Source organism: Ictidomys tridecemlineatus, chromosome 8, assembly GCF_052094955.1.
Source record: "Ictidomys tridecemlineatus isolate mIctTri1 chromosome 8, mIctTri1.hap1, whole genome shotgun sequence".
Classification (NCBI taxonomy): Eukaryota; Metazoa; Chordata; class Mammalia; order Rodentia; family Sciuridae; genus Ictidomys; species Ictidomys tridecemlineatus.
This window is the reverse complement of record NC_135484.1, coordinates 79,055,711-79,068,888: the sequence shown is the minus strand read 5'-3', so window position 1 is coordinate 79,068,888 and position 13,178 is coordinate 79,055,711.

Below are 13,178 nucleotides of genomic sequence, written 5' to 3'. Positions count from 1 at the left end.
TCGGGAATTGATGCTGAAAGTTCCAAGAGTGAAGATGCCCTGAGAAATAATGTCTACACAGCACTCTGTCAAGTGGCTGTGTCATAAGTATTTTAACTAACTCTTTTTTTTTTTTTTTTTTTTTTGGTGGGGGTGGTGTACCTGGGATTGAACTCAGGGCCACTCGACAACTGAGCCACATCCCCAATCCTGTTTTATATTTTATTTAGAGACAGAGTCTCACTGAGTTGCTTAGCTTCTTGCTGTTGCTGAGGCTGGCTTTGAACTTGCAATCCTCCTGCCTCAGCCTCTGAGCCACTGGGATTACAGGTGTACACCACTTTGCCTGACTAATCAACTCTTTATTATTGGAAATTATGATAATTTTCAGTTTTTATATATTACAAAACCATATGTTGTGGCTTTAAGGGAGGAAAAAACCCAACTTATGAATGTTTCTGGTTATTTCAGTATAATTTGCTAAATACATTATCTTTCCAAAGGCAGTTTCCTGACTTTTAGAGCAGTAGATCTCAATCAGGTGTACCTTGTTCCTCTGGGGACATTGGGCAATGTATTGAAACATTTTGGTTGTCACATCCGAAGAATAGGTGCTACTGGCATCTGGTAAATAGAGGCCAGAGTGGCTGTTATGTGCCCTACAATGCACAGAAGAGCCCATCACAAAGAATAATTGTCCACCTTAAAATGTCCATGTGGATGAGGTTGAGAAACATAGTAATCCTTAACATTTGCAGAATACTTAACAGTTTACAAAGGGCTTTCAGACGCTTTATTTTCTTTTTCTCCTTTACCAAAGCCTGAAGGTAGTTAGCACAACTAAACATCAGAAATGTGAAGAAATTTATCTCTGATCCCTTAAATGCCAAATCCAGTTTGTTACAATTCAGCAATTCTTCCACAATGCCCAGTAGCTTTCCCTGGCCAATGGGTTTTTTAGAGGGGTGAACATAGCTTCAGTTGGTGAGAAGGTACAGAGGTAGAGTTGGGAAAGGGACCAAAGGAAAGAAAAAAAATCGAAAGAGAATGAGACATCCTACCCTCTTTTGAAATAGAACCTGAGGAAAGCTAACTCCTTAGAAATTTGGGTTCAGAGAGAGTTTTAAAATTCTAAAATAAAGGATTTTCTTAAAAGCCAAGAAGAAAGAGAAAAGGGACAACGGTATGTTTAAAATGTGCACCATTGTGTAAAACCTAGTTGATAACTCTGGCCCAAGTCCATGTTATTGGCTTGCCCTTCTGATTTGAAGTGGAGGTAGCTGAGACTCAGGGGTGAGGGCTGGGGGCAAAGTAGACCAGAGAAAGGTTAGCTGGGTAAACAGAGCCCAACAACTGAACCAACAACCATAGCTTATTTGCCTGGACTTCATTTGTGGCACCTGGAACTCATTAATAGTTATTCCCTGAAACTGCATTTCATTAAACAAAAGTCTCATACAATTTTTATTATAGATTGTCAAATAATCCTCTATGCCTTTTTCTGGTTTGGACAGGTTGGTAGGACTTCTCTGAACTTGCTAATAGAAAAGGTCAAAAGTTCAATTATTTTGCTGGCCTAGAATCTCATTTTCTTCTCCAATTCAGTGAAATCCAACCAAATTTTTCTTTTATTAATAGATGATCATAGTTTTAGTCAATGGGGAAACAGTATTTCAGATGTTCATTTTTGTGACGATGGATTAAATCTATTCTTTGTATACTTTTATTTGTTTCATTTTATTGTTAAATTTTAATAATAATAATAATAATATGTGGAGGAAATTTTAGTGTTTATTTTTACTTTCACCTTCTCTGTACAGCAATCTTGAGTTTAACTACAAGGCCTTAATATATCCTTCTAAAAATTTTTTTATAATAAACTAAAGCAGGATCAGTTGGAAGAAAAACTTTCAATAATAGCATGGATGCATGCAGATATGAAGATTCATGAAATTGGAGTTTGAATGAACAGTGTCTGAGAACCGGTGATTTAGCTACCCTAAGAGTCCATTGCTAAGGTCCTTGAATCCAGATGCGTACCTTTCATTGTCAAGGTGGTTTTTAATCTTGGCTGTATGCTTGAACTACCTGAGGAACTTCTAAAAATTTGCTGATATCTAGTTCCCAGTTAAGACAAACTGAATCAAAATCTCTGAGTCTGAAGCCCTGGGATGGGTACTTTTAGAACTCATTCCATGAGTGTATTGTCTACCCTGTTTAAGCCAAGCTGGCTCTACCCCATGTGAAAAGACTAGTGCACCTACATGAGTAGGATGTCCTACAGATCCCACATCTCACCTTATGTTTTGTAAAGAATGGTAGGAATAGTAGCAGTAATAATAAACTTTAATTTATTAAGTGTTTGCTACACGCTAATGGATAAAAAATATGTGGCATTTATACACAATGGAATTTTACTCAGCAATAAAAGAGAATAAAATCATGGCATTTGCAGGTAAATGGATGACATTGGAGAAGATAATGCAAAGAGAAGTTAGCCAATCCCAAAAAACCAAATGCCGAATATTTTCTCTGATATAAGGAGGCTGACTCATAGTGAGATAGAGAGGGGGAACATGGGAGGAATAGATGAATTCTAGATAGGGCAGAGGGGTGGGAGGTAAAGAGAGGGGGCAGGGGATTAGTAAGGATGGTGGAATGTGATGAACATCATCATCCAAAGTACATGTATGAAGACATGAATTGGTGTCAATCAACATACTTTATATATAATCAGAGATATGAAAAATTGTGCTGTATACATGTAATAAGAATTGTAATGCATTACACTGTCATTTATTTTTTTAAATCTATAAAAATAATATCTTCTGCTGCAATGCATTAATGAGCTTTATACATACAAAATTTTGTACATGTGGAAAATATGTCTAGAGTACAAACCTTCATTTATAACTTCCTTTTAAAGTGGAATTCATGTAAGTATTTTAAAATTTTTTATTCTGAAACAGTCTCAAACTTACAGAAAAGTTGTAAGAACAGTAGAAATATATTTTTTTCTGAACCATGAGAGTGACTTGCTGACATGATGGCCCAGCTCCCAAACACTTTATTATGTATTTCCTATAAATAAGGATATTCTCCTATATGACCACAAATGCAAAACCATCAAAATTAGGAAATTAACATTGATATATTCATCTTATATGCAATTCAAATTTAACTGGTTTTTCCAGATATCCTTTACAGCAAAAGGATTCAGTGCAGAATCACAGGTTGCATTTAATTTTCTTCATAGTCTCGTTTTCTCTGCAAGAGTACCTCAGGATTTCCTGGACTTTCATTACCATGATGCTTTGGAAAAATTGCAGGTCGGTTTTTGGAAGACTGTCTCGCAACTGGGGTTAATATGAGATTTCCTTATGCTCAGATTCAGGTTGTGGTTTTACAGACACAAAGAAATTTCCACTGAAGACTTCTCTTATCATCCTATCAGATGTGCATGATTTCAATTTGCCCTATCAGTGACAGTTTTAACTTTGTCAGAATAAAAGGGTGTCAATCAAGTTTCTATACTATAAAGTGACTATTTTCCCCTTATGATTAATAAGAATTTTGTAAGAAGGTATTTTGAAACCATATATTTATGTCATGCTTCTTCAGACTTCCATTTTACTCATTCATTCTTGTATCATTAAAACTCATGGATTCTTAGTTTATTCAATAGGTTATAATCCATTAGTATCATAACTTATTGTGATGGCCAGATTATCCCAGCCTTGCTCCATGGGGGCCTATCAAGCTGGCTTTGTATTTTGTACACATTCCCACCATTCTTCGAGTACTTCCTTTTTTTCTGGCATAATAAGATGTCACTCTCAGCTTATACTTTCCCTGACCCAGCCTTGGTATTGGCCACTTACTCAAGGGGTCATTGGTTCCTTTTAGCACAGAAGGTTATTTAGAAATCTATATCTGGGCACTAGGTGTGCTCAGTGCTACTGATATGTTATTGTTTCCAGGCCTCCACAGTGGACAGAATTAGAAAATGTTATATACATATGCACACACACTTATATGTATATGCATATATATTTTACATCTACTTATTTATGGAACTATGTATGCATACTAAAAAAACATGAGTTCACATCAATACCCCAATTCCAATCCAACATCATGAGACTTTTCCAAGTCTGTAGCTCACTCTGCAACTTTGAGAATCCTGGCTCACATTATTCTCCATCAAATTTGATCAAACCCCCAACATGCTACCCTTCTCCAGACCCTTTATGCTAGCATCTCCCAACTTCCTGTGTCTGAACACCACCTTGAAAGGCTCCAAAACCCTGAACTGAAACTCTACTTAAGAGTTTTTATTGTTGCTGTTATTTGTTTGTTTAGTTGGTTCTTTGTTTGAGACTGGGTCTCACTAGGTTGCCACAAACTCTAAGATTCAAGTTTTGTACATGTTTTAGTCATCTGCACCTGTGTGGCTGGGACTATAAGTACACACCACCATGACTGGCTTCCACTGGGTTTTGACCTTTTTCTAAAGTCCCCCAAGGACAGTCTCTCCTTGCCCTGCTTGTCTCTGACACTCTGTGCCAAGCCACCCTACTCCTCATCCCACCTGGGTTCTGAGGCCCTTCAGTGGACTACTCCTACTGCCATCCACTCACTTGAACTCCCTTCTCACCCTGCTTGGGCTCTGACTCCCATGCCTGCTCACCCTCTGTACCCTGCTCATCTCTACTCCTATATCCTGGGAATCACTTTTCTCAGCCCCACTTAATGCCTTGTAATTTTTAATTTTGAATAGTTTTTCCAAATTGCCATCAAGAGAGATTCTGCCAGTTTATATCTTACCAAAAATATAAGAGCACCTGTCTCCCCAACACCCTCTGCAATTAAGCGTATTATCATACTTTTAGATTTTGCTAACTTGAGAAGTGAAAATTTTCTATATCTTATTTTAACTGATATTTTATTTGAAGAAAAATAAAGCACATCTACAAAAACATTGGAAAAGTGTTCTCATTAAAGCCCCAAATTATGATTCCATTAACATTTTGAATCTTTAATGATAAACCCAAGAATAAAACAATGAGTTTTCTCAGCTCTATAATAGCAGACATCCCATTTAATAACTAAATGGAGTTCCAGAAGCATATTGGTGGTCTCAGATTTAATTGAAAGAAATAGGGATTTTAAATTCTAAAGGAACAAAGAAAAACAACACATGAACAGTCTGTTTTGACTAGAGCAGTTGTCAAGTCAACAATTAGTTGTTTGTACTTTTGTCACTTTGCCTGAAATAAAAGGTTGAATTTAGGAATTAAAAAAAGCCCATCACATGATAATAATGGGAGGCCAAGTTCATTTAATCCTGTGTCATAGAGAAAGTTCCAGTGACATAGCATGCCATTCATTAGGAGCAGCATCCTTCATGGTGAGGTCCTCATGCACTAGGTACCTAATGGAAGCTGTTCTGACTACATCTACCCAGTAAGTGGCATTAAAGCTGAAAGAAAAGGGGCACAGGACTAATCACACATACACACACCTGGGATAAGGAGCGGGTTTATTGTTAGGAGCCTGACAAGGCTGCTCTGCGCAGAGAGAGGGACTGCAGCAGCAAGTGAGCAAGAGCAGCAGCAACTCCCCCTTGAATGTTACCTTATATAGGCTAGAATCATGGGCGCACGTTGGGGGCAGGTTTAGCCTTGAATGACATAGTAAGCATCCCCTGATCTTGTGGAAGGCAAAAGTTTACTTCTTGGGAACAGAGACAGGCAGATTTCCTATCTCAGAAGGGGAAACAGGAAAACCGTTCATGTCTCTTTAACTTCTCAAGGAGAGAACAGGGAAACTAGTACCCACCCATCTCAGGGGCCAGTAAGTTGTCTCTTATCTCCCAATGAGAGAATAGGGAGAGACTGGCAATTCTCCAGGCCAGTAGGTTTATCTCAGGCTACTTTCTATTCTTGGGAATAACAACTGTATTCATAAAGTAGGGGTAAGGGAAAGGAAGATGGCTGTAATGTAGCAAATGTATGTACACATACATGTAGATGGACCATGGTTGGATCAGAGCAGATGGATGCAATTAATAGGCCACTATTTTCCTGTTCCAGAGTGTGGGGCAGTTATAAGCATGTTATATTTAACTACCTCCAGAAATGAAATGTGCTCGTTGTTAAAGTATTAAGCTATTTATAATTAGCAGAGTCTTAAGGAAAAAGAGTCTTTTTGACAGCTTCAGTTTTGCATAATTTCCTAGAATTCCCCAAGAAACCAGAGACTGTCCAAGGCTCCGAATTTTGAAAGGCATTCTCCATCCACCATGCTACATCTCAGACTCACTGTGGGTGCCAGATGACGCTGAAGCACACCTTCTGAATCATGGGTCAAGGAATTCTAGAGCTAAAAAGTAGTGTAAAGATTATATGGTTTGCATTTTTCACATGAGGAATCTAAGACATTAAGGTTAAGGTAATATACCCAAGGTCCCATAGTGTCCTGTCTGGAGTAAAGTAGAGCTGGAGGACCAAGGCCACCAGAAAGTTATAGATTCATCCACCAGGATATAAGAAATAGGTTACTGGGGTCATCAATCTTAATTACTGAATGGGGCTACCAGGTAGCACAGTCGTGATTCAAGGTTGCATGGTAAATATCGGGGTGGAGGTGAGGGAGAAGACAGTGGCATTTATTAGAAAAATTTCTGCTCATCCTTTAGGCCTCTATCTAAATATTGCCTCTCTGAAATATTTACTGGAACAGCATTCCTAAGAAGAATTAATTGTACCACAATTAATTAATTAACTCTCTGTCCAAAAGTACCTATCAGCTCATGTTTTATAAATGTGTGACGTGAAGGAAAAAGTGTTACTGAATTATCTGATCCTCAGTATACCCAGTATGGTCTGAGGTGTGGTAGGTGCTGAGAACATATTAGTTGAGTAGTTCATCAAATGCATGAGTAAATGATAACTGGATGAAAAATGAAGACAAACTGCCTCTTGATTTAGAGTCATTGTTACAAACCCCAGCCATGGGCAGAGGGTGAATAGGCTTCAGGAAGTCTCTTCCCTCATGGTCCCGGTGCAGGGTTTTTCCAGTTACTTGCCTCTGGTTTCATCCGATTTCTTACTCTTAGCTCAAACTCCCAGAAAACTAAATATATGTTATGATTTAGACATTAGGTGTCCCCCAAAAGCTCATGTGTCCCCTAAAAGACAATGCAGGAAAGTTTAGAAGTGAAATGATTGGGTTACAAGAGCCTTAACCTAGTGAGAGATCAATTGGGTGGTAACTGTAGGCAGGTAGGGTATGGCTGGAAGAGGTAGGTCACTGGGGACGTGCCTTTGGGGTATATATTTTGTGAGCTGAGCTTTATTCGCCCCCCACCCTGTCTGCTTCCTGGTGTCATGTTCTGAGCTGCTTTCACCTACCATGCCCTTCTGCCATGATGTTATGTCTCATCTTGGGCCCAGAGCAACCTCAGAAACTGTGAACCCAAAATAAACTTTTCCTCCTCTAAATTTGTTCTAATTTGTAGTGAAAAAAATTGACTAAAACAATATATGAAATCATTAATATTAGAAACAAGCAACAACTGGAATTACTGATTCCCCCCAAAAAAATACTGTTTCATTTTTTTCAACAAATAATTACTGAAGATCTACCATATGCTATGTGCTGTTATAGATTCTATAGATTTGATCAAGTTTTTGCCTTGCTGACTTTTCATTCTAGTGGTGACCAGACAGTAGATAGATGATGCATCATAAACTGTCAGACTTTGGTAAGAATGAGGAAGACAAATAAAGCAGGTAAAGGTCCTGAGAAAGGAAGAGGTCTAATATTTTAGAAGCCAGTTGGAGAATGACTTAACTAATATATTTTCAGCACTTACCATGCTTCCAACCACACTGGGTATACTGAGGAGGTAATTTTTGATCAGAGACCTATTTTATCCTGTGACTCTCTGACCTGAAGCTCCTAAGACTCCAGGCAAATTTGTTCTAGACACCATTTTCTGGACTCCATTGAATCTTCTTTCCCACAGTCATTCTGTTCCACGGTTAAACCACATTTAACATAGGGGCTCTGCCTAGGCTGCCAGGTCCTGAAAGCTCTTTTCCCAAATGTATGGAAGGACCCTCCAACAATTTTAGTTTGTTAGATATTTATGAGAACCAGCCCCTACCAAAAAACTGATCAGGCTCTTGAAAAGTAGACTAAGAAGAGTAAGACAAGGCTGTGGCCCTCGGTGAACTTACACACTAGGGGTGACAGTAAACATAGAAACAAATAAGTTGCAGAAAAGTGTGATAGGTGCCTTCAGAGGTATAGGTCCATGAGGACAAAAACCAAGGAAACTCCTCGTGTCTTTCCAAGAAGAGGTGATACCTGATGGGGTTCAGGACAGTACTCTAAAATTCCGCACTTTGGCATTCTGAATTTATTTAGGCTGAAAGAATCCAGGAAAATAGCAGAAACAGAAAAGTCCCTCTGACCCTCCTCCACCCTTTCCCCTGAAGCAGGATGTAACACTCTCATGCAAGAGGTGCCCTCCCTAGAGATGGAGAAGGCATCCTTTTCTCTGAAGTTGAAGGGACACAGAAAGGAATCCAAATAAACAGACTTGCCAAGCTCCCCCCATCCCAGCACACTCACCTCATACTCTTTGCCCCAGGACTGTCCACTCTTCACCAAACCTACTCACAACATAAAGCACTCTGGTTTAACTCTTTTTTAGGTCCTCATTTCCCTTTAAGTTTCCCAGGCCAGGTAAAACCTTAATTTTTTTTTCTTTTCTCTTGTCTCTCTTTTCTTACATGGACCCAAGCCACGAACTTAAGAGGGTAACCCAGCAGAATGTTTTTTCTCCTCTTTGTGCCTGAACTTGTAAAAGAGAAGTCAGTATTTTCTTGCCTGACATTGGCATAAGCCAATAGAGGTAAGAACAAGAGCTGAACTATATACACAAACTTGAAGTTCTGTGTGTACTTCCAGGTTTATCTCATTCAAAGACTGTGAGGTGGGGTTGAGGAATCACAGTAAGAGATTCTGGGGAGGACCTTGGTTTAATCCTGAGATATGGTACACAGCCAAGCTAAGGGGGTAGCAATATAGTTGAGGGTTACAAGATAGACTGAAGTATTTTCACAGAGGTCTTCAAAACCATCCTGGACAGTTTGCCTGTCATGTATATAAAGATTGCATACATATTCATGTATACAGCCAGACATCCTCAGACTGTAAAAAGCCACAGGAATTGTTAGGACAACTGATCAGGTAGGGGTAGGCTCATGAAACAAGGGAAAGTTAAGACTAATAGCTATAGCACTGGTTAGTTGAGTGTTGCAGTAATCATTGAGTGGCTGATGAGGTACTGAGCAATGAATGAAACAAAAATTTTCATCATTTTTATATAAGAGCATCAGTGCGAAGGTACCCACGATAGGACTGGGCATTTGGTTGGTCTGACAAACATAAGAAAATAGCACTCCATTCAAAAGACTGTCTTCCTTTTCTCCTCTTCCTCCCCATGTCAGCTTTGAAAAGAGAAATGTGTCCTAGCTAATGAGCTTCAGTATTTTGACATTAATTGGGATGTTTATTAACCAACAAATGACAACTTCCCATCCTACCCCAACCGTTAGGCAATACACTTTAAATTGAAAAAGAAGAGTTTTGGAGACCAATTGCACATCACTGCTTTCATTTCTTGCTTGTCAATTTGTATAGATTTCCAGTGCTAGAGGAACAGATGACTGCTAGGCAAAAAAACACAGCAGGCCTGTGATGCCCTCTAGAATTTCGGATTCATGTTTTGCAGTTGTGCATGATAAACTAATGTTCTTCCCCTACACAATTGATGGAAATGGAAATTTAAGTATTGCTGCCCAGTTCTCCAGCTCCCCCTCTACACCCCTGTCTTTATACTCCTATGAAAGGCAACTATATCTAAGATGAAACATTTTGTGCGTCAGAGTAATAAAAAAAAAGCAATTTAACAGACTCTGGAATTATTTTAGAAGCAGTAGAGTCTTGAATGAATTTAGACTTGTCTATGAATTTTAAGCACTAATCAAACAAATCAATAAGGGAAATTAAGGAAGCCAGAAAATGTAATTCATCTGCTTCATCCATCACCTACATTTCCAGATTAAGTGAGCAAAAGCACTCAAAGAAGATGTTAGAGCGCCTTCCTGAGGGAAATCACGTGACCTGCTCTGCCTCTCACAAATGCTCTGCATCTACCAAAGGGCCGTTTGTTTCGCTCTTAACAGCAAATGACGCACTCCATTCTCCATGGGCCACCCGCACAAACCCAGCATTTAATAAAGGCTGAAAAGCTGTATCAGCCAGTGAGTAATAACACCAGGATCTTTAGGAGGCTGATAGAATTAAATTGGTTCAGAAAAACCATCACTCAAGTGTCAATTTCTTAAATGGATTAGATTAGGTTGGGGGCTATATTTTCTATTCTGAAAATACTCTAAATTATTTCAATATTTCCTATGATGAAGTTCTTAAACTCTTAAAAGAAGACAAAGAGCTTATTAAATGCCACATACCAGCTGTCAGCCAGAATTCTTCACCCAGCTCTGCACGGGCCTAAGGCCCACTCTGTGGGATACTGAAGGGCCTAACAAAAATCAAACAAATAAAATGAAAGGCCTAACTCCTTCCCAGATGTCAGTGGCGGATATCAGGACGTGGCATTTGGAAATGACTGGAGATGTGAGGAAGGACATGTTCTCCATCTTCACTGCTTGTCCCTGGGAATCTTCCTCTCAGACTGAAGGAGGTGGCATAGATCCCCACCAGCCTGTCCTGAGGTTGGCATAGAGTGGCACTTGTCTATGCAGGAAGGAAGAGACAGGATCAGGGCCTTCTTGTCATTCACTGTATGGTGCTCTCAGATTTTGTTGTATGCCACCACCTGGAGGCCCCCACCCCACCCCCCAGAGCTGCCAATCCTGAGGGCCTGGGGTGGGGCCTGAGAATTGTCATTTCTAAACATTTTCAGATGATGCCAATGGAACCATACTCTGAGAACCACAGCCTACAGCATCTTTTCAGGAGGACATTGGTGGTCCACCAGGTATGGCACCCTGGTTTCTGCTTCTCCATCTCCTTGGATATCATTTTTCTTATTTCCTTCCCACTGGCTGATTTTCTCTCTATCCTCTGCCCTCTACAGTCATTGCCATCTCTAGGCCTTGGCTTCTTCTTTTCCCTATTGGAATATTTTTCTTTTGCCTGTTCATCCCTTTATCTCTTTCCATTCTCTAACTTAAACCAAATCCTCCTTTCTCTGCTAAAGTCATTCTAATCAACTTAAGCCCTCATTTCTCTCCTAATTTCCATAATTCTTCTGATTTTTGTGGTCTGTAGCAAATCTTGCTTGTTCTCAGACTGACTTATGGGGTTTCTTAAAATACATTGTAAGCTCCTGTGGGCAGGAACTATCCACACATAGAGTGGTAATGATACTTAATACATTGAGCGTTTACCAAGTGTAAAACATGTGCTAACCATTTTAGAGGTATTAATCCATGAAATGAAGAACAGAGAGGGCATATAAGTCATGCGTTAAAGTCATTCTGGAGCACTTGGTGGGACCAGGATTTAAGCCCTGGTCACCTGAACTCTTTTTAACCACTACTCAGTTTGTTGTGAGAGTCCCCCTAGGCTAGGCACCGCATGAAAAGCTCTCAAAATAGCCTGGGCACATGGTGCTGTGAACACTCTATCAGTGGCAGCCAAGACCCCCAGGAGCAGTGCTCCCAAGTGGTTACTGAAAGAACTGAGCAGACCCTTAGCATACCTCTCCTGGTTATAATCTCCCTTTGATCCACACCTTTCACATTGCATAAGCATACAGAGATGATGCTCGTCTCTGATAGGTGTGCAGAGTTGCTCAACAAATTGCTCAGTTGTCTTTGTATTGTGCTATTCACTCTCCATTAATATCTTCACAGACAATGACTCCTCTTTGAATGGGTGGTACTGAGTTGTAAGGATATCCCATGTTCACTGAACAATCTTTAGGCTGTAAGATTTGCCACACAGTTGGAGTCTTAATAATCTGGACTTAATAACACTGTAGGGCACACAACATGTGCTAATTGCCAGATGTGACCATGAAAATAAAATACATATAAAATATATACAAAAATAATGTGTATTTATGATTATTTTCACAGCACTTTTTTTTTGGTGTCAGGGATTGAACCCAGGAATGCTGCTCATCTCCTGAGCCACATCCCCAGCCCTTATTATTTTTTGTTTTGAGACAGGATCTCACTAAGTTGCTGAGGCTGGTTTTGCACTTGTGATCCTTCTGAGCTGCTGGGATTATAAGCGTGTACCACCGTGCCTGGCCACAGCAGTATTTTAAAAAGTTAAACCAATAGTGGCAATCCCTGGTTCTTTTTATTTTTTATTTTAAGACAGGCTCTCACTAAGTTGCTGAGGCTTGCCTCAAACTTTTGATCTTCTTGCCTCAGACTCCCAAGTTGCTAGGATCACCATGTGATCAATCACCATGTCAAGCTGCAGAATATTGTATTGTTATGTTTTTGCTTGAAATTTAATCTTTTTATCTGTAAGATCTCTTCATTTTCCCCCACATGAACATGTATTATTGGTACACTGAAAGCTGAGAGTATTACTTAGATGGAGTGGCTTCTTTAAGCATAAGAAGATTTAACATTTACAAATCAAAGGATGACACGTGTGATTTATCACACATCAAAACTCTGAATATACTGTGCAGTCAGGCTTGTCATTTTATTAATTTTTCCATATAGGACTTTTCAAATCTTTAAGCACTGAAGTATGTTTACATGTACTGTGTCCTTCTGCTCCAAAGAGAGAACATAATATCATAGGCAGAAAGCACTAGAAACTCTGAAGAATCCATTTCCATCGATATCACTTTGCAGCATGAGCATCAACATACTCAGGTGAACAAATGGACTAAGGACAATGGTGGCAACAGGCTGTGTGGCCAGTGCTCACCTCCACTGGGCCAGTTACATGCACAGCATGCCTCTGTCATTTTGTGTAAGCTGAATTAGGAGAACAATGCCTCTTAGGGAACACAGGAGCAAGGGCAGGCCTGAACTCACCAGCAGGTAGTCCACTTCTAGGAGAGGGCAGCAGAGAATTCACTCTGATGGCAACAATATGCAACTAGGATAGAAGATACTAATTGA